The sequence below is a fragment of the Malaclemys terrapin genome, chromosome 3 (genome assembly GCF_027887155.1).
Source record: "Malaclemys terrapin pileata isolate rMalTer1 chromosome 3, rMalTer1.hap1, whole genome shotgun sequence".
Lineage (NCBI taxonomy): Eukaryota > Metazoa > Chordata > Testudines > Emydidae > Malaclemys > Malaclemys terrapin.
The window spans coordinates 104,963,536-104,982,836 of record NC_071507.1 but is presented as its reverse complement, the minus strand read 5'-3'; the positions used below and the strand labels follow the sequence as shown (position 1 = coordinate 104,982,836).

The window sequence follows — 19,301 nt, the reverse complement described above, 5'->3', positions numbered from 1 at the left end:
ATGGATTGGGACTCAGGAAACCTAGTGTTGGTTTTGCCACTGGCCTGCTGAGTGACCTTGGGCAAGTCACTGCATCGTTTTGTGCCTCAGTTTCTTCATCTGTAAAAGCAAGGATAAAGATACTGACTGACTTTTTGTAAAGCACCTTGAGATCGCCTGATGAAAAATGCTATATAAGAGCTAAGTATTATTATTTTAGTTATTCAGTCTTCCGTATTATAAAGTGGCAGTGAACTCTCATTGTTAGCCCAGCAGTAAATTGAAATTGAAAAAAGGATATTGTTTCCAAATGGTCACTTTTTAGGTTTGAAATCCCTGGTCTGTCGTTTCAGTTTGAGTTTTCGTTCATAAGTTGCTTTAGGGTTCCTTAGCAAGTCTAAGCTTTTACCTTGTCTACACTAGACTTTTCTTCCTGACAGATCTCACTGCATTGTTATCCCAGGTGCAGCTGCATGGGTGGTAGCGACATCAGGACTGCTAGGCTAGACAAGGCTCTGGTAGCTGCCAGTGCTTGTACTACCACCTCATTGAAACTTGCTCAGAACAGGGCTTAAACAGAATGGTTTTAAAACAGGTAGCAGCAGCCATAGGAGCCTTTCCTGCACTAGCACTGCCAAGTGACTGGAGCCGAAGCAGAGGGAGCAGTTTTTTCAGAAAGAAGCCTAGTATAGACCCCCTTTGTGTGCCATCTTGCACCCTAAACCTCTGATCTTGCCTTCAAAATTCACTGTCAGTAGCATGGTGCTCGCAGTTGATTCCGAGGGCATGTTTTTTTCCTCTTACGGTCATCTGGAGGTGTATGTGGATTGTCTGGCATAGGATACAGTGGGGTGGGGAAAGGTAATTCCGTTTTGCAGAGGATTTTGATATTTTGAAAATTGATTTCATTCCGATTTGGAATAAAATTCAAACATTTCACAATCTCCCATGAAAGGGACTGACGTCCCAGCTCTGGGGCAGTCAGCCTGGTGGACTGCCCTGGAGCCGTGGACCCTGGGAGCCCAGGCTGCTGAGAAGTTACAAGCCTAGGAGTTTGGGAGCTAGCTCGTCCAAGCTACTTCCTCTTCAGTCAGACTGGTGAGCTGAAGGGCAGTTGGGAATCTCCAGGTCTGCCCTGGCTGAGCTGGGAGCTGGAGTTCCTAGGGCTTCCAGATTCTGACTCCTTGTCAGACTGCCTGGTGAGCTGTGGAGGAACCAGGTGTCTGGAAGCGCTCTGAGTCCTGGCTAACCGTAGAGCCTCTGAGATTTGGAACATGGCTTCCAAGTTCCTGGCTCTTCATCAGATCACCTGATAGGCTGAAAGGGAGTCAAGATTCTGGGAGCCTTTGGAGCCCCACTTGGTGGCAGCCCACTAGCTGAGTTTCAGAACAACCTGGGATGGGAGCTTAGGAGCTGGGGCTCTCAGGGCTTCCAGGCTGTTGGCTCCCTGTAATAGAATCATAGAAATGTAGGGTTGGAAGGGACCTCAACAGGTCATCTAGCCCAGTCGTCCTGCCATGATTGCAGGACTACATAATAACTAGACCATTCCTGACAGGTGTTTGTCTAACTTGTTCTTAAAAACCTGCAATGATGGAGATTCCACAACCTCCCTATTCAATTTGTTCCTAATGTCCAACCTGAAGCTCCCTTGCTGCGATTTAAGTCATTGCTTCTTGTCCTACCCTCAGAGGTTAAGATGAACAATTCTTCTCCCTCTTCCTTGTAACAACCTTTTATGTATTTGAAAACTGTTTTTATGTCTCACACATACACAATTTTTTCACTCTTCCCTTGTAGGTCATGTTTTCTATACCTCTAATAATTTTTGTTGCTCTTCTCTGGACTTTCTCCAGTTTGTCCACATCTTTCCTGAAATGTGGCGCCCAGAAATGGACACCATACTCAAACTGAGACCTTATCAGCATGGAGTAGAGTGGAAGAATTACTTCTTGCGTCTTGCTTACAACACTCCTGCTAATACATCCCAGAATGATGTTTGCTGCCTTTTTGTTGCGCCCCCCCCCCCCCCCCAAAAAAGTGTCACATTGTTGACTCATATTTAGCTTGTGATCCACTCTGACCCCCAGATCCCTTTCCACAGACTCCTTCTTAGGTAGTCATTTCCCATTTTGTATGTGTGCAACTGATTGTTCCTTCCTAAGTGGAGTACTTTGCATTTGTCCTTATTGAATTTCATCCTATTTACTTCAGACCATTTTCCAGTTTGTTCAGATCATTTTGAATTTTAATCCCATCCTCCAGAGCACTTGCAACCCCTCCCAGCTTGTTATGGTCCTTGAACTTTATAAATATACTCTCTAGGCCATTATCTAAATCATTTATGAAGATAGTGAAGAGAACTGGACCCAGGACCGATCCCTGTGGGACTCTGCTCGATATGTCCTTTCAGCTTGACTGTGAACCACTGATGACTACTCTCTAGGAATGGTTTTCCAACCAATTATGCAGCCACCTTGTTGTAGCTCCATCTAGGTTTTATTTCCCTAGTTTATGAGAAGGTCATGTGAGACAGTATCAAAAGCCTTACTAAAATCAAGATATACCACATCTACTGCTTCCCCCCTATATTGTTACACCGTCAAAGAAATCTGCCATCTTGCTAGGTGAGCTCCCAAAGAGCTGAGTTGGCATGCTGACAGGAAAACAGGTAGATTTCCATTGCAAATTTGTTAAAAACAAACCATCTCCACAAAATGTTTCAATTTCAATGCATCAGCATTGTCACAATTTCCAACCAACTCTAATAACTTCAAATGCCAAGTACTGGGAACATTGGGAATCTGGGAACAGATTTGTTACTCTTCCAAGATGCACTTGGTAAATGTATATGGAGAGTTGCGGGATCGGAGATCCAGTTGTGCCTCTATAATTCATTGAGTGCCCTGGGATAAACTAAAGCAGCCTAGAGGTTGCTCTGATTTATGCCAGTTGGATACGATCCCTGTGGAACCATACGTCAGTACAGAACTGGTAGAGTGCATCTTGCTCTGCTTCATCCCAGGCACGCTCTTTCCCATCCAGACATTCAGCCTGTGTCAGAATGGAGGGCAGGGGACAGCTGGGGTAGGAGCCAGCTTCATGCCAGCTGAGAACTCCACCACACCTGAGTAATTTTCAGGTGACCTCTTAGGGTCAGTTTACCCTGCTTTGCACCACGGCTGAAGTAGAAGGAGTAAGTCTGGCCCTTTATCTTCCCATCTGTGGCATAGTGTGTTCACTGTAGTTTTTTTTCACACTAATCCCTGTGATAGTGTTACGTAGTGTTGTCCTCATTGCCAACCTTTTCACAGATCAGCTTTTTCATTTGCTCACCATCTCTTAAGAACTCTTTCCTCCCAGTTTTATTAATGTGAATTGGCTTTTCCATTGTAAATGCAAATTTTTTGGAACGAGAAATCTTGACAACTTCGGCTGTGCTGAAGTGAAATCTAACCTACAGATTTGTCAGGAATGATGTAATTAGTGTTATTTGTTTCTACAAAAAGTGGAATGTGTGTATAAAATGTTTGGTGTTGGGCCCTAGGTGTCAAAACACCAGCTGTCACGCTGGACGCTGTGACGGTTCCTGGGAGTACCCAGGGCTGTGAGGCATCTTGCACTTGCCCTTAGCATGAGAAAGCCTTGTCTCTGGTTACTGGGGTTCTGCTCCACTACCCCACAGGCAACACAAGCACTGCCCTCTAGGCCTTTGCAGGCTCTGCTGTGACTCTACGGGTTAGCAATAGGCACAGTCCACCCCTCGAGACCTCCGAACCTTTCCCTGAAGTATTCTGCCCGTGGACCACTGGTCGTGTGCAGCATTCACAGTTTCACTGCTCCCAAAGCAACTGTACACCCCAGCTTACCAGTTCCACCCCAGATCACTACTTTGCTTAATCACAGCGCTTAGATTTGTTTTCAGAGAAATAAGGTATACGTTTATTTAACAAAGGACAGAGATTCAAGAAATAGCAAGTAGATGTTTTGGAAACAAATGTTTACATATAAAATAAAAACATAACATTCATTTTAGAGCCTAGACTTAACTAACTAGATACTCTCATATCTTGTAGAATTTGTCTCACTCCAAAATCCTTATGGAGTTTTATAGCTAAGCTGCTGTGACCCTCCTTTTGTGAGACAGACATGTCAGCTTCTTAGGTGAAGGATCCATTGTGGTTTTTTTTGCTCCCCAAGATATACGAGTCCTATCCTTTTGTCTTTATTCATAAACAGGACATGCCCTGCTGTTTGTTTCATTTTGTAGACTTCCTCTCATAGATTGTGCAGTCCCTTATTTAGCCTGTGGCTCAGTACAAACAGGCATAAATTGTGAGGTATACAATACACAAATGACTAGATAGGTGTGTGTTATCTTCTGCCTGAAAGGAACATTTCTGAGGCATGCCACCTCCTGGTGACCTGCCTTAACTCAAAGACCATAAGAACATAATTTTCTGTATAGCTACATAACTCCTTAAATATTATGATTATGTCGATCTGTGGACAATTAGTTTTCAGTAGAGCTGTTACATGCCACTTTTCGGTGAACTATTATGCATATATCTGACCCAGACAGAGAGAGATGCAACTCTGTGCCCTCTTCCCATTAGCACCAAGGTGTCAGAGCTGGGTCATGGGCGGCTAGACCGAGTAGTCAGAGCCAGAGTCCACAGTCATGAGACAGGAGTCAGCTGGGTCAGGATACTGGGGTGGGAAGGGGAATAAGAGGCAGGAGACAAACAGGAGGTCAGGAACCACAAATCAGATGCCAGGAGTCAAGCTAGGTTGGGATGCCAGGAAATCAAGCTGTAGGAGCAAGGCGGAGCCTCATTCAGACAGCTTCCTGTTTCTGCTGGTTGCTTGAATAGGGCCAATCAGCTGTTCTGGAACTTGGGCAGAGCTTCTCACTGAGCTGAGCTTGGTGGGTCCCAGGCAGAGGTGAAAGTAAGCCGGTACGCCCCGGTACGGTGTACCAGCAAGAGCCAGTGTGCCATACTGGGGTGGATCAGCTTCCCCTGGCAGCAATTTAAAGCGCCTGGGACTCCCAGCAGCGGCTGGAGTCCTGGGCCCTTTAAATTGCCACCAGAGCCCTGCTGACGGAGCCTTGGGGTAGCTGCGGCGGGGCTCCGGTGGCTATTTAAAGGGTCTGGGGCTGCGGCAGTCGCTACCGCCCCAGCCCTTAAAATAGCTTCCGGAGCCCCGCCACCACCTCCCCAGGGCTCTGGAGACTATTTAAAGGGTCCGGGGCTCCGGTAGCGGATACCGCCCCAGGCCCTTTAAATCATCCCCAGAGCCTGCCGGAGCCCTGGGATAGTGGCGGTGGGGCTCTGGCAGTGATTTAAAGGGACAGAGGCTCCCGGCTGCCGCTACTGCAGCAGAGCCCCGGGCCCTTTAAATCTCCACCAGAGGCCGGGGCCCCCTCTGATGGTGATTTAAAGTTCCCAGGGATTTAAAGGCCCCACCTCTTCCGGTTGAGGCCCCGCCCCCTCCTAGGGACTCCGGAGTACTGGTAAGTCCTTTAAATTACTTTCACCCCTGGTCCCAGGCAAGCCATCATCAGCAGGCTGCCAGGTGGCGTATTGGAGTGTGTCTGCTCCCATGAGCCCTGAGGGCCTGGGTTCAAGACATGAAGGTCATTATATAAGGGGCCTCTGGGTCTAAGACTCTTAAACCAGGCATTGTCTAAGAGACAGAATGTCTTCACCTATCCTTCCCCCCTGAGCTTACTCTTCATTCCCTATTTGTAAAGCATGACCCTGTGTTTTATCACAGATCCACAGTGGTCCAGATCTTGGAATGCAGTTAAAATTGAGAGTGCAAATGGAGAGTGGATTGAAACTCCTCTCAGCACTGCACTCATCCAAGTGCAGATCTGTGCAGGCTGGTCCCCTACACTTAATAAGAACAGTCTAAAGATGACTGTGACTTATGCTGGGCTGCCGTGACTGTCAAGGGTCAAAGCAGTCGCCAAGGACAGGTGCAGCACAGAAATGTCCTGACCATGCCTCATTTCCTGCAGTCTCTTTTCCTTGCCATGTGGCAGCAGGGAAATTCGGGGCTGGCACAGACCCAAGACTCATCCACTTCTCATCCACCTTGAAACCACCATTCACTCCTTCTGCTGTTATTGTGTTGAGTGCAGCTCAGCGGGGCCAGAGGATCTGGCCCAGAATGTTTAATGATGTCAGATTATGATAGAAACCTAACTTGAGCTCAGGTGCAAACCAAATAACATCATCCCAAGTTAACAGAGCCCATCGATGTGTGAGCTATGTAAAGCCAGCGTGTGGAAAGGATTAAAGAAAGTGCAGCTATCTGAGGAAGACAATATAGACAATTTAGGACATAGGTGGCTTTTACAGTGTTTTCCAAAGGGGACAGTTTAGTGGATTTCCTATCTCAGTTACCTAACATCCAGAGTCTTGTGTGCGTAAGGAGTAACACTCCCATTTATCCAATAGAAGTGTGTGGTGTACACAGAATCAGAAGATGTTTTAGCTGAACATCTAGTGAATGTGCTTTATTGCATTACGTGTTTGGTAGCAAGTTCAAAACTAAGCTAAGGACATGGAGGGCCTTTCTTTCTCCTGTTCCCCTGGCCTATAAGGAGCACGTTGGGCTTCTGAACGGAAGGAAGGGGAGATGTGGTGTGATGTGTTGGGAGACCAGCACCGGCATATGTTTTTGCATCTTTGTTTCATAGTGATTAAATGAAAAGCCAGTGAGTTAAGTTTCAAAACCAGCCCCTGTAGGTTTAGTAGAGTAATGTTTTCTCTTAACATGCTGGGTCAGGTCAAACTGAGCTGTACTTTACATAGAACCTGAGGTAGTTCTCGGCCAGTTTTCCACTTCCTCAGACTTGAGACTGACCGGGGGCCAATTTAGTTCTGCAGTTCCCAACAAAACTGTAGAGCAGCTTAAGGTTTCTCTAAGTTATGCAGGCAGGAATGGTTCCACTGGCTGGGTATCACCAGAATGCAAGGCTCTCTGGCCACACCGTATCCCACTCCTGGACCATGTGTGACACACGTCCTATTCTGGATGCAGGGAGCTAACTGATGCCAGGGGAAAATACCCAGCTCCTTTAGAGCTGCTTTCCACAGCCTGAGCAGAGCAAGCAGTTGGAATAGGGATGGCGGAATTGGTCCATTATGTGCCAGATTGTGACTGTCCCTACTAAGTGTGTGCAAAGAGCAGGAGGGAACAAAGTATCAGAGGGGTAGCCATGTTAGTCTGTATCCACAAAAACAACGAGGAGTCCGGTGGCACCTTAAAGACTAACAGATTTATTTGGGCATAAGTTTTTGTGGGTAAAAATCCCATGCATCTGAAGAAGTGGGTTTTTTTACCCACAAAAGCTTATGCCCAAATAAATGTTAGTCTTTAAGGTGCCACTGGACTACTCGTTGTTTTTGGAGGGAACAAAGATTCTTCCAACTTGTGGCAGTGTCTCCTGCAGTGGCACCAGCTACAGTGCAGTCTCTACTAACTCCCCATGAGCTGCTAACCATACCAAAAGGGGCAGAAGAGGATGGGGCCATGGTCCTGCCCCCATTTCTGCCTTCACCCCACTCCATATTGGCCCGCAGAGATGGAGGAATGCACTAGGAGAGGGCACCTTTATGTTGATAAGGGATGGTGCTATGGCTGTTTGGTCTGGGAACTCCAAGAGGAATTGTGTCTCCCCAAACTCTTCCCTGAGTTGCTGTATTTAATCTGGCCCTGTATTCTGTGCTGTAGTATTATAATACTGTATACATACTGAGAGCCAGGAAGAAAATGAGCAAAGGAAGATTAGAATGATGATTAAGCAAAATGTCCTAATGCTGAGATCTGTTAACTGGAGTGGACTCACCGCTAGAAATAGGATTATTCTCTGCAATATATTCTAACAAAGAATGAGCTAAATCACCTAATTTTGTTCATTTCCATATGCAGTTTCTGTGATTCTGTAGCAAACTGAATACAGTGGCACTGCCTAATAAGAATACTATACAAAATTCTGGCAATAGTAGTCTTCTTACAATGTCAGTGAAATAACTGCATTCACTAATACTATATTTAGGGCCCTACCAAATTCATGGCCATGAAAAACATCAGACTCTGAAATCTGGTCTTTTGTGTGCTTTTACCCTATACTATTTAGATTTCATGGGGGAGACCAGCGTTTCTCAGATTGGGAGTCCTAACCCAAAAGGGAGTTGCAGGGGGGTTGCAACATTATTTTAGGGGGGTTGTGGTATTGCCAACCTTACTTCTGCTCTGCCTTCAGAACTGGGCAGCTGGAGAGTGGTGGCTGCTGACCGGGAGCCCAGTTCTGAAGGCAGTGCCCTGCCAGCAGCACAGAAGTAAGGGTGGCAATATCATACCATGCCATCCTTACTTCTATGCTCTGAAGGCAGCATCGCCACCCCCAGCAGCAGCAGCAGTGCAGAAGTAAGGGTAGCAGTACCGCAACCCCCCCCTCCCTATAACCTAGTGACCCCCCCTCACAACTCCTTTCTGGGTCAGGGCCCCTACAATTACAACACTTTGAAATTCCACATTTAACTAGCTGAAATCATGAAATTAACAATTTTTTTTTCAATCCTCTGATCATGAAATTGACCAAAATGGACCTTGAATTTGATAGGGCCCTAACTATATTAAATCCAGTGAGCCAGATGGAGCTAAGCTGATTCATGTTGGCCCCAGAGAGTCTAGAGATCTGATTTGACATTGCAGAGGGGGTGCTCTCCAGTTGGCTTTAAGATTACTCTTAAAAAAACAAAGGAAACTGAGTGTACAAAAACTACATTAGAAGAACATTAAGGATCTGCCTGATTCTAACATAGTGAAGGCAATTCTGATGTACACCTGCTGCTCTATTCTTAGCTCACCCTGTTGGGTTGTGCCTGTGTATTATTGAACATATGGCATGTTAGATCAAATGGTTTCCTGAGGCCTTGGCAACAAATGAGTGAGGTCTGCTGCAGCTTTTGTATCGTGGCTGCTTCCAAGGCAACCTCAGCACTTCCCGGATGAAATACCTATTACACAGGACATCACCTGAGGTGTATTTTGCCCCACAGACTAGCTACTTTCAGCAGTGTTTGGACAGTTAAGGAAGGAGAGCCTTGAATGTCACAGCTTTACTTAGCTTAACTGAGACCCATTGGGGTTCATCTTCCCAACACAAAGTAGGGAGATGTAGCCATTCAACTCCCCTTGACATTAATAGGATTTATGGGGTTAAATCCTTGAAAACCACTGTGAAAATTAAACCAGTTGAGAGATAGCAATTGTAATGTCTTACTTCCTAACAAAAAATACCCAGCTCCGGACACTGAGGCCTTTCATTTCCCCGCTGAACGTGTACATGGGTTTTCTCACTCTACTCTATCAATGTGGCTCAGCTCTATCCCAAGGGGAGGTGGAAAGGGCTACATGTCCATTCTGTCCAACAAGGGCATCAAATAGAAAGGCAGGAGGGCTTGGGGTAAAGACCGTGAAATCTGGTCTTTTGTGTGCTTTTACCCTATACTATACAGATTTCACAGGGGAGACCAGCATTTCTCAAATCGGGGGTCCTGACCCAAAGAGGAGTTGCAGAGAGACCGTGAGGTTATTTTAGGGGGAGTCGCGGTATTGCCACCCTTACTTCTGCACTGCCTTCAGAGCTGGGTGGCCGGAGAATGGCAGCTGTTGTCCGGGTGCCCAGCTCTGCAGGCAGCAGCGCAAAAGTAAGGATGGCAATACCATACCATGGCATCCTTCCTTCTGTGCTGCTGCGGGTGGTGGCTCTGCCTTCAGAGCTGGGATCCCAGCCAGCAGCCTCTGCTCTCCAGCTGCCCAGCTCTGAGGGCAGCGCCACCACCAGCAGCAGCACAGAAGTAAGGGTAGAAGTACCTCAAACCCCTGCAATAACCTTGCGACCCACCCCCCAACTCCTTTTAGGGTCGGGACCCCTACAATTACAACACCATGAAATTTCAAATGTCAATAGCTGAAATCATCAAATTTATTATTTTTAAAATCCTATCACCATGACATTGATCAAAATGGACTGTGAATAATATTGTATGCATTAATTGCTCAGCAAAGGTTCTCCAAATGCTTTAAAAACACTTATTTACTAAACTTTGCAATACTTTGCTGTGCTGTGTATTATGGTGCCCAGTTTAGAGCTGTGTAAACTGGAACATAGAGAGGATATCCCCAAATTTTCAGACGTGTCCACTAAGTTTGGTGCTCAGAAAAGAGACACCTAGGCCCTGATTTTTAAGAGAGGGTGAGTTCATTTCAACTCTATTTACTAGTGCTCAGCACCAACAGAAATCAAGCCATTCGGTATTTCATGTTGGCATCCACATTTAATGAATATTTTTGAAAAATGTGGCCTAAGCAATTATGTGATAAAGTCAGAACTCATGAGCCCAGACTCCCATGCCCCTCCTCTAACCATGATACTACTTCCTTCTATTGAGCTTTGTTAAGTCACACACCCCCAACACCCTAAATAAAACTAAACTGGATATTGCCGGTGCTAGCTATAAGATGATAAAGTATGTTAAGGGAATAATGACTCTTCCTCCATCATTGTTGCCGGCTACTAAGACCGAGAGAGTTGCTGCCAGATTATTTTTTAAATTTGCTTGGTCAAAGGTACATAATATGATTTTAGTGATCGATATAATTTTAAAAAATAAACCTTGCCTGAGTGTAGCAGTGGTCCTTTAAACTTGTCTAAGTATCATGCCCTATGGACCCAGTCCATTAAGTAAGACAAGAGAGTTGCATAGGTGTATGAAGAGAACAGACCTGAAAGTGTCCTCTGCAGTAGATTTCACATGTATTTTATTTTTTTTCCTTGTTATATAAAATAGACTGTCATTCCCCTGCAGCAAATAGAAATGATGCAATTGCTATGACAGTGTGTATCCTCCAGTACCTTCAAGAACATGCCTGCCTATATATTGTTTGGATTTTTTCCCATTGCTGGAGAGATTTCTCCAAGTTTGGAGTGATACATTCAGCAAAGGGGCTCTGATTTTTGCAGAAATGTTTGAGGAGGAAAGGATTTCAGGACTAAAAAGGCAAAGCAAAAGCTAATGTCAAAGTGACATTTTCTAGTATTCAGGGTAAACTCTAATGAAGGCACAGCCTTCCTGATTAGTGGATAAGAAAGAGACCATTGCATCTTGGCCTCACATTATCCTACACAGCATAGCTTACTCAAACTATAATCCGTTCCTGTGCGTCTAGCCTTTTCTCAGTGCGTTCTTTTTGCCATGGTGCATTTCATTCCAGTGTTCATTTTTTCAGACAGATGTGTGAACTTCAGGAAGCTTGCTCAGTGAGGAGCAGGAAGTTAGCATCAAAGGTAGTTGACCTCTGAGGTAGGTATGTGAATTTTTCTGTAGTTCTTGGAGCGTTGGACAAAAGCAGATGGCAGACCAGTTCAGAAAGAACTTCCCTTTCCGTCTCTGATATCCTCCTCCAGCTCCTCTGTCACATGAGGTCTATGTCCTGAAAAGCAATAATAGTTTGTTAAGCTCTCAAGGTCAGGGACTGTATTGCCTTCTGTATCATCTGCACACTGTCTCAACAACATGAGTTGTGGCCTTTTATGGGATTATTTGCATGATTATCACCAGATTTTCCACACTGCGGAGATCTGACATCCCGCTAATCACATGGATGGTCCATACATCTGGAGAGTCCTGAGACTGGAATGTAGTTTGGCCCTTCCTTTATGTTTGAATGTTGGTGATTTTTATCATTTCATTCTTCTCCTTCCTCATTCTGGATAGTTTCCTTCCACTGGGAGAGACTGGGCAGGGGGAACAGATCCTTGTTTGTTTTGTTTTATTATTTAAATAGATTTTTTTTTAAACTTAAATCAGTTTTTTTTTTTAAATTACATGTTGGTGTCTTTACTTTCTTCCTATTTCATATTGTTACATTGCTAAAGTTGATATTTTGAATTTTTTTCTTTCCTTTGTTTCCTAATTTATAGTAGAACTTTGGATTTTTTAAAATACTGAATATTTTTTCTGCTAAGAAGTTTCACGTTTAGAATGCTCATGTATGCTGAAAATGACAAATTCAGGGCCTCGTCTCTAGAGCTTAGTGGGGAACAGTTTCTCCTTCCTGCAAAACTTTTTTTGGAGATTTCAAGAATTTTTCCTGTTCTGCATTGGAATGGACCAGAGACCCCTTGACATTTTTCATGAAAAATCAGAGCAAGGGAGACCCAAGAATAGTCAGTAAGCAAGTGGGGAGGGCACTTACCTTGGCTTTGGGAGATCCAGGTTCAAGTGTCTTTGAATCAGGCAGAGCAGGGTCTTGAACCTGGTTCTCCCAAATCCCTGGTATTTGGGGGGCAGAGGTGGTCCTCTTTTTCTTTCTGTGATCAGACATACCATCCTTACTTTGAGAATAACACAAAGACAAACCCAGAATTGATAAGCAAATAGCCTGTGCTATATTTGCAGCTAACCCTACCAATACTGAACTTCTAGAAATCAAGAAAGCTGAAATGCTTTAACCCACTCAAGTTTACAGTTTGAAGTCAGTGGGACTTGTGCTATAGGGTGACCAGACAGCAAGTGTAAAAAATCAGGAAGGGGGAGGGGGTAATAGGTGCCTATATAAGAGAGAGCCCCAAAAATTGGGACTGTCCCTAAAAAATTGGGACATCTGGTCATCCTATCGTGCTGCTAAGACACTTGGGTCCTGTTAAAAATCTTAGGGACCCAAATATGGGCCTAGAAGACTAACTTGAAAATTTTGGCCTGTTGTGCTAGGTACTGTACAAACACAGACCAAAAATGCCCTGCCACAAAGATCTTACAATCTAGTGTAAACCGAGACAACAATGGATACTAAAAAGCAGATGGGGGAGTATAAGGAAACAGTGAGACACTGTTGCTCAGCATGATAAGCGGTGGTCTCAGCACACCAGTGGTTTTTGTACACATGGTGGAAAAGGAAGGGTTTTGAAGGATAATAATGAGATTGTTCTGCAGATATTTACGGGGAGCTCCTCCCATAATGCTCCTTACGCGTGCTTAACTCTAAACACGAGTAGTCCTATTTAAGTCAGGGACTGTTGATGAGAGTAAAGTTATGAAGCTGCTTATATGTCTCCAGGATTAGGTCCTCAATATGCCATAAGCAAAATACTGAAATCTCATAAAATAAAATAAGACACTCTACTTGTGGTGGCATTTTAAAAAACCCAGCATTTATAATTCAGTTCATTCTAGATTTTAATCTATAAAGTTGCAGGAGCACAAATTTTCAAATTGGTTGTACAATATTCCTACCTGAATTAAAAATCAATGATTTTTACAAAGAAGGTGATTTCAATCATGATTTAAATCAGTGATTGAAATTGCCGTAGTTTGTTTGCAAGTCACTTGATATATGTGCCCCTTTGCATGTAAGAAGATGGTAGCACCGTAGAATCCAGTTAACACTGCCTGTAACTTTAGGCTGAATTTAGCATTGCTTTTGTTCAAAGGTATTTTCTCTGGGTGTTGAATCCACTGCAGCAATAGCAAAAAAATGATAGGACTATGAATGTATCCTGTGTACATTCACTCATAGTTAGCTACACTTTATGACAAAGTAATGTTAAAAGCATGAAGAAAACTGTTTTACCTGCCACCGCCTACCTGGTTCTAGTGCTCTTGTGCCTTCCTGCTCCATCTGAGTGCTGGATAGAGAATCGCCCCACGCTGCTCTGCAATTACATGGCCACTATCTGATAGTAAATCAAAGCAAGTCATTGATCCACTGGCGGGGAGACCCCAGCAGCACCATAGACATGCTGATTAGTGTGCCCGGTGGTTTCAAACACCCAGTTTGCAGGCTGGATCCATCCTGCTTGGCATATTTCTGCGGCCTGCTTGGCGTATTCAGATTCTGCAGAATCTCAATTTTAATTTTTTTTTAAAAGAAGTTTCTAGCCCTTATGGTTGCAAATATAATCTTCCAGTGAGAACCATTTGTAAACTTATGCAGTGTTGTCTGCCTGAGTATGCAAATAGCCTGAAACAATGCATCTCAGATGCGTGAACTCCTATACTGGCTATTAATGTCACTGGGGTTTTGACTCTAAAGCCTCAGGATGACAATTTAAACATCAGTACTGACTTAGCAGATGGGATGAGTAAGAGGATAGAAAGAGCTAGTGGGAATTGGAAATTGCCTCAGGGAAGGGAATGCAAAGGGGACGGGGGAAGGACAAAAGTAACAGCAATCCTAAATGTGAACATATTTTCCCACTGAATAATGTTGAACGTGACAGTAGGTACTGAGTGAATAACAAATGATGACTTAGAATTTAGTTACAAATAAGGGGCCTTGATCTTTTTATAAACCCCCTACTGATATCAGAGCATATCTAATCATTAGGGCCCTACCAAATTCATGGCCATGAAAAATGTATCACAGATCATGAAAATGTGAAATCTGGTCTTTTGTATATTTTTAACCTATGCTATACAGATTTTTAAAAAAATCCCATGACCATGAAATTGATCAAAATGGACCGTGAATTTGGTAGAGCCCTACTAATCACCACAATGGTGAAAAAGCTACTGGAGCCACAAATGCCATCTACATTAGGGCTCCCAACATTACTAGCCCCAGCGCAGCTGAATTATTGATAGCACCAGCAGTGTAGATGAAGCTCCAGAGAAGTTTCATTAAGAGTGGGCCTCACCAGTCCTACAGGCCATCATTCCTGGGAGCAGAGGGGGATAGTGTTTAATCCTGGTTGGAAAAGTTTAGCTTCACAAGTGATCATTGTCGAAGGAATGACCCATTCCAGCATTTAAAAGTAAGATGGAGGGAGACTCATTGATGGGCACAGAAATCCATGTAACACAAGGAATATGATTATTTTTATATCATTGCCATCAGTTTCAGCCAGTGAGAATTTTCCAGAAGACCATTAGGAATACTTCTCCCTGGTGAACAGCTTATCAGCTGTTGTTTATCATTCTCAATGATGAAAGGCAAATGTTTTGAAGTTTGTCAGATGTAGACCGGCATCACAGAAATACGTGCACTGCATCCTACAGGCTCCGTGTCATACACTCTGCTGGCCACTCATGGCCCCAGACCATTTTTTTCATAGCCCTTGTTGATATTCATCAGTAGAGCAGTTTAAAAATATATGTTCCTTGTTTAGTCCCCTTTAAAACAGCTGTGATTCACCTGAGGTTTGGTTGTGGACCCCTCCCCTCAGTTCTTAGCCCTTTACTTCCCCTAGGTTGTAACTCTTCTCAAAGTCATTTCAACCAGATCTGCAGCTGTCCACCTCCATCCTATCTTCTCTGCCTCTTTGTTTAGCACACTCCTCCTCTGAGCATGACTCAGCTGCAAGTGCCTTCCCAGGCTGCCGGGCAGAATCACAGCCTTTAATAGCATGTGGGCTAGCCAGCCACTTCTCAGGGTGGAAGAGAGATGGTGGGGATGGGTCTGTACGTTTTTAGGAGAGAGAGAGGATGTTTTTATGGTTAAGGCACAGGGAAGGGGCATGGGAGATCTGTGTTAATTCTGGGCTCTGCCACAGATTCTATGTGATGTTGAATTTCACTGAATTTCTCTGAACCTTAATGGGGATATTGGACACTGGAATGCGTTACCTAGGGAGGTGGTGGAGTCTCCTTCCTTGGAGGTTTTTAAGGCCCGGCTTGACAAAGCCCTGGCTGGGATGATTTAGTTGGGAATTGGTCCTGCTTTGAGCAGGGGGTTGGACTAGAAGACCTCTTGAGGTCCCTTCCAACCCTGATATTCTATGATATTAAACTTCCCCACTTTATGGACTAAAAAAGCTTAATAGCTGCACATAAAACAGGCCATTTCTAATGCACAGAAAGTACATTGCATATTTGGTTTCTTTTAATCCTTGTTTGCTTAGGAAAGTAATGCTTTTTTATTGTTGAATACACTATGGCCCAGTGAGTGTAAATGCACAATGCATGGCAAATGTGGTGTTTAAACAACTCTGTTTATTTTAATAACCATCCTTTAGAGCTGCTAAGATTTAAGACTGTTTGCATTGCTGCTAAAGCTGAATGCAGTCCCAAAACACAGAACTAACCTTTAAAACTCAGCCTGTAATAATTGGAAATACGGCTCATCCCTTCTTGTCTCCTCACAGAGCTTTTTTTGATTGTATGGCCCCAGGTTTGCTTACACAGTGGACAAATTAGCATAGAATTCATCCAGCTCATCATGCCGGGTCGGGGAGCGAAGAATGTTTGCAGTGTCAAAACAAGAGACTTAACCAGGAAGAGTTTTTCATTCCTTTATTGCTGAGAGTCCAGATTCCCACTACCTATGTCCCTGGCTCTAAGCCTGGAGGTGGTGGCAGAAAATGTTTGTGTTGTACAATATAGTTAATAGTGAAGGAACTCTTAAGATTGCAGTAATTTTTTTCCACATCATGGAAATGTTAATGTTTGATTGAATTGTACTAGGTGAATGCATGGCAGAAAATGTCTATTATATGGTCCCAACCAACATCCGGTTCCATTGTGCTAGACAAATATTAAGAGACAGTTCCTTCCCAAAAGAACTTGCAATCTGGATAGTCAAGGGATGGAGAAAGAGATTTGTCATGGGAATCGCTCTAATTGGGGAGCAGTGCTTTCCATTGTTATAGAGAAAACTGGTTTGGATTTGACCAAGTTGTTAGCCTTTTAAAATGGCATACTGGGCATGTGCAGGAAATCTTTTAGCTAAGGTCAGAAGGTGCACCAATAAGGATGTATTTGCTGACCCTTATCTCACATTCTCACACTGCTTCAGCTAATAATCTCTTAAATCTCAGTTCTTCTGTTTTTGGAGATACACTGAAGAAACTTAATAGCTGCAAGTAAAATAGGCAATAAATACATAAAAGATACTGGTTGTCTTATAATGAAGGGGAGTTGTGTGTGTCACTCTGTTCTTAAGGAATCTGGTAAGCTGGAATCATTTCACATGGTACACACAGTGCAAAGACAGAAGAGTTTTTTGGGAGGGATGTGGTAGGAAAACCATTAGAAATGTATCAAAAAGAAGTTCCTCTGGAGATTAAGGACATCCTGGTTATTTCTTTTGGCTTTGTCCACAGACTGACACATTTTAATATTGTGATGTATGTTTTCTTTGTTGCTCTTTCCTCACCTTTTCCTTTGTACAGTACTGCTACCCTCTGAGCAATAGTACATTATGTACCTAATGTTCTTTCATCTTGACAGTAGTGTCGTGCTGCTAGCTGGGTGGACTCTCTGTATTTAAATAGAGATGTTATTAAGGGACATAGTTTCTAAGGTTATTAGCTGCTTTGCTATCTCCAGATGGGTGACGATTTCAGAGCTCTTTAATTATGATAGCCAATATGAATTCTGTAGTCTCTGTTGCTTTAGTTTGTACAGGAGATTAACTAGTTTGTTCAAGTATATCTTTCCCACAAGGACCGTTACACTTCTGTGATGGCAACTCAGATTCTGTGGACGTTATGTAAATGAAAATGTTCTTGTATTGTCTTCTGTATTCTTTTGCTTGTCTGCTTTATGTTTAATAGGGATGTTAGCTGTGGCACCCTTCCAAAATTCCAGATTGGATAAGTGTGTGAGGCCCAGCTAACATATACTCCCATTAAGTTTCAGTTAAACATGCTTCCTCTCCTAAACTGCACTGTGGTAAACAGCTGTTTTGTTCCACCCCAGAAGCATTCATGTTTCAGAGGTGGGTGATGTGATTCTTCTATGTGTATAGTTTGTAAGGCAAAAGGAGAGGTGCAGATATATGGAGCAAGGGGAGAGGAAATGCTAGGAAAGAGAGCAGGGAGAATTCTCTACTGGAAAGGAAGCATCAAGGGGAGAGAGAGGGAGCGCTACAGAGGAACAGCATTGGCGCAGTGGGGTGGGGAAGACAAAGGGCATCCCCTCATGGATGAGAGGAGTCCCCAGGGTGAACAGGTGAAAGCTGGGCACACAAGGCAGGACTTGTAGCCTACAGCACGTTGCAAATACCGATACAGGTGGGAAGCACAGGGAGGGTCCACATATTCACCTTGCTTAAATGATCAAAATCACGAAATAGCTTTTTGGGAGTGGATTTCCTGTGTAAACATGAGTGTATTGTGGATTTGACTAACAGGTACTGTATGTTACAAGTGAGAGGGTGGCACCCGGAAGAGGGGGACCTCAGGTGGGCGGGAAAAAAGCAAAATAGGATAAGAAATCCCATAAAGATGTTGCAGGTGGAGCGGGGCACATCCCAAGGAGTTGCTGTGGCGCACCCATTTAGTTTGTTAGGAGGGAGGTGAGCCTCTGGGCGAGGAATATGGATTTTGGTGGAAGCCGCTGTATATCTGGGTAAGCATCCATGGCGAAATCCTGGGCCTGTGGATACTAGTGGCAAAACTCCAATTGACTTCAACGGAATGAGGATGTCACCATCCAACTTTAGGATCCTAAACCCCAAAGCTTAGAAGTTTGAAGTGTTTTCCCATCACTACTTTTTATGTATTTTTGCAACATTGATGCTGACTTTGTGCATGCTCTGTCTTTTTTTTTTTTTAATTTTTGGTGTTGTCTTGTAATGCAGGATAATCTTGTAATGATGCAATAGCATAAAGAAATGTACTGTATTGTGTGAATATAAATAAGTGGCAGAGAACATAGGTTTTAGTGGATTTTTTCAGCTTTTGCCTTTTTTTCCCTCTTGCTCAAGAAAATCTTTAAAGACGGTCTGAAATCAGTTTTAAAGACATGTACGTTTTAAAGCCAGAAGATACCATTCTGATCATCTGTTCGACTTCCTGCATAACACAGGTGATGGAACCTCACCCACTAATTTCTGCATCAGGCCCATAATGTCTGTGTGAGCTATAGCATAATTGCCTTAATAAGTAAGACTCAAATAATTTAAAATTACCCAAATTCACAAAAACGCTTTCTTGCTTCCCAGATCCCCAGCCACGATTTTTTTTTTTTTTTATGAGTGCCAGCTACGTAGTTTCAGCCATAGAGTTGATAGAGGCTTCACTAGCTTTAAATAAACTACAGCAGCTAAAGAGAGCTGTAGATATTTAAATTTTAAAAAATTCTTGTGTCTGCAGGATTACATTTTTAACCAGTTTGGGGTAAAATTTGCTGCCTTTTTGGACTGAACCATCTTTTATTAATACGTATGACAGTAACTATTTGGACTATACCCAGATTCACAAAGGGACAAACTCAGGGTTGACCGGCTTCTTCCCACCAACAATCTGAATCTGGCCTCTCATGCCAGGCCCCCCTTATGAGTATGCCTTTCAAGGGCAG

General features: G+C 43.7%; 1 protein-coding gene across 4 annotated transcripts in view; it reads left to right on the top strand.

Annotated features, from left to right (window-relative positions):
* ARFGEF3 (ARFGEF family member 3) overlaps positions 1-19,301 on the top strand; it is a 118,829-nt gene that overhangs the window by 4,965 nt on the left and 94,563 nt on the right. The window lies entirely within an intron of this gene.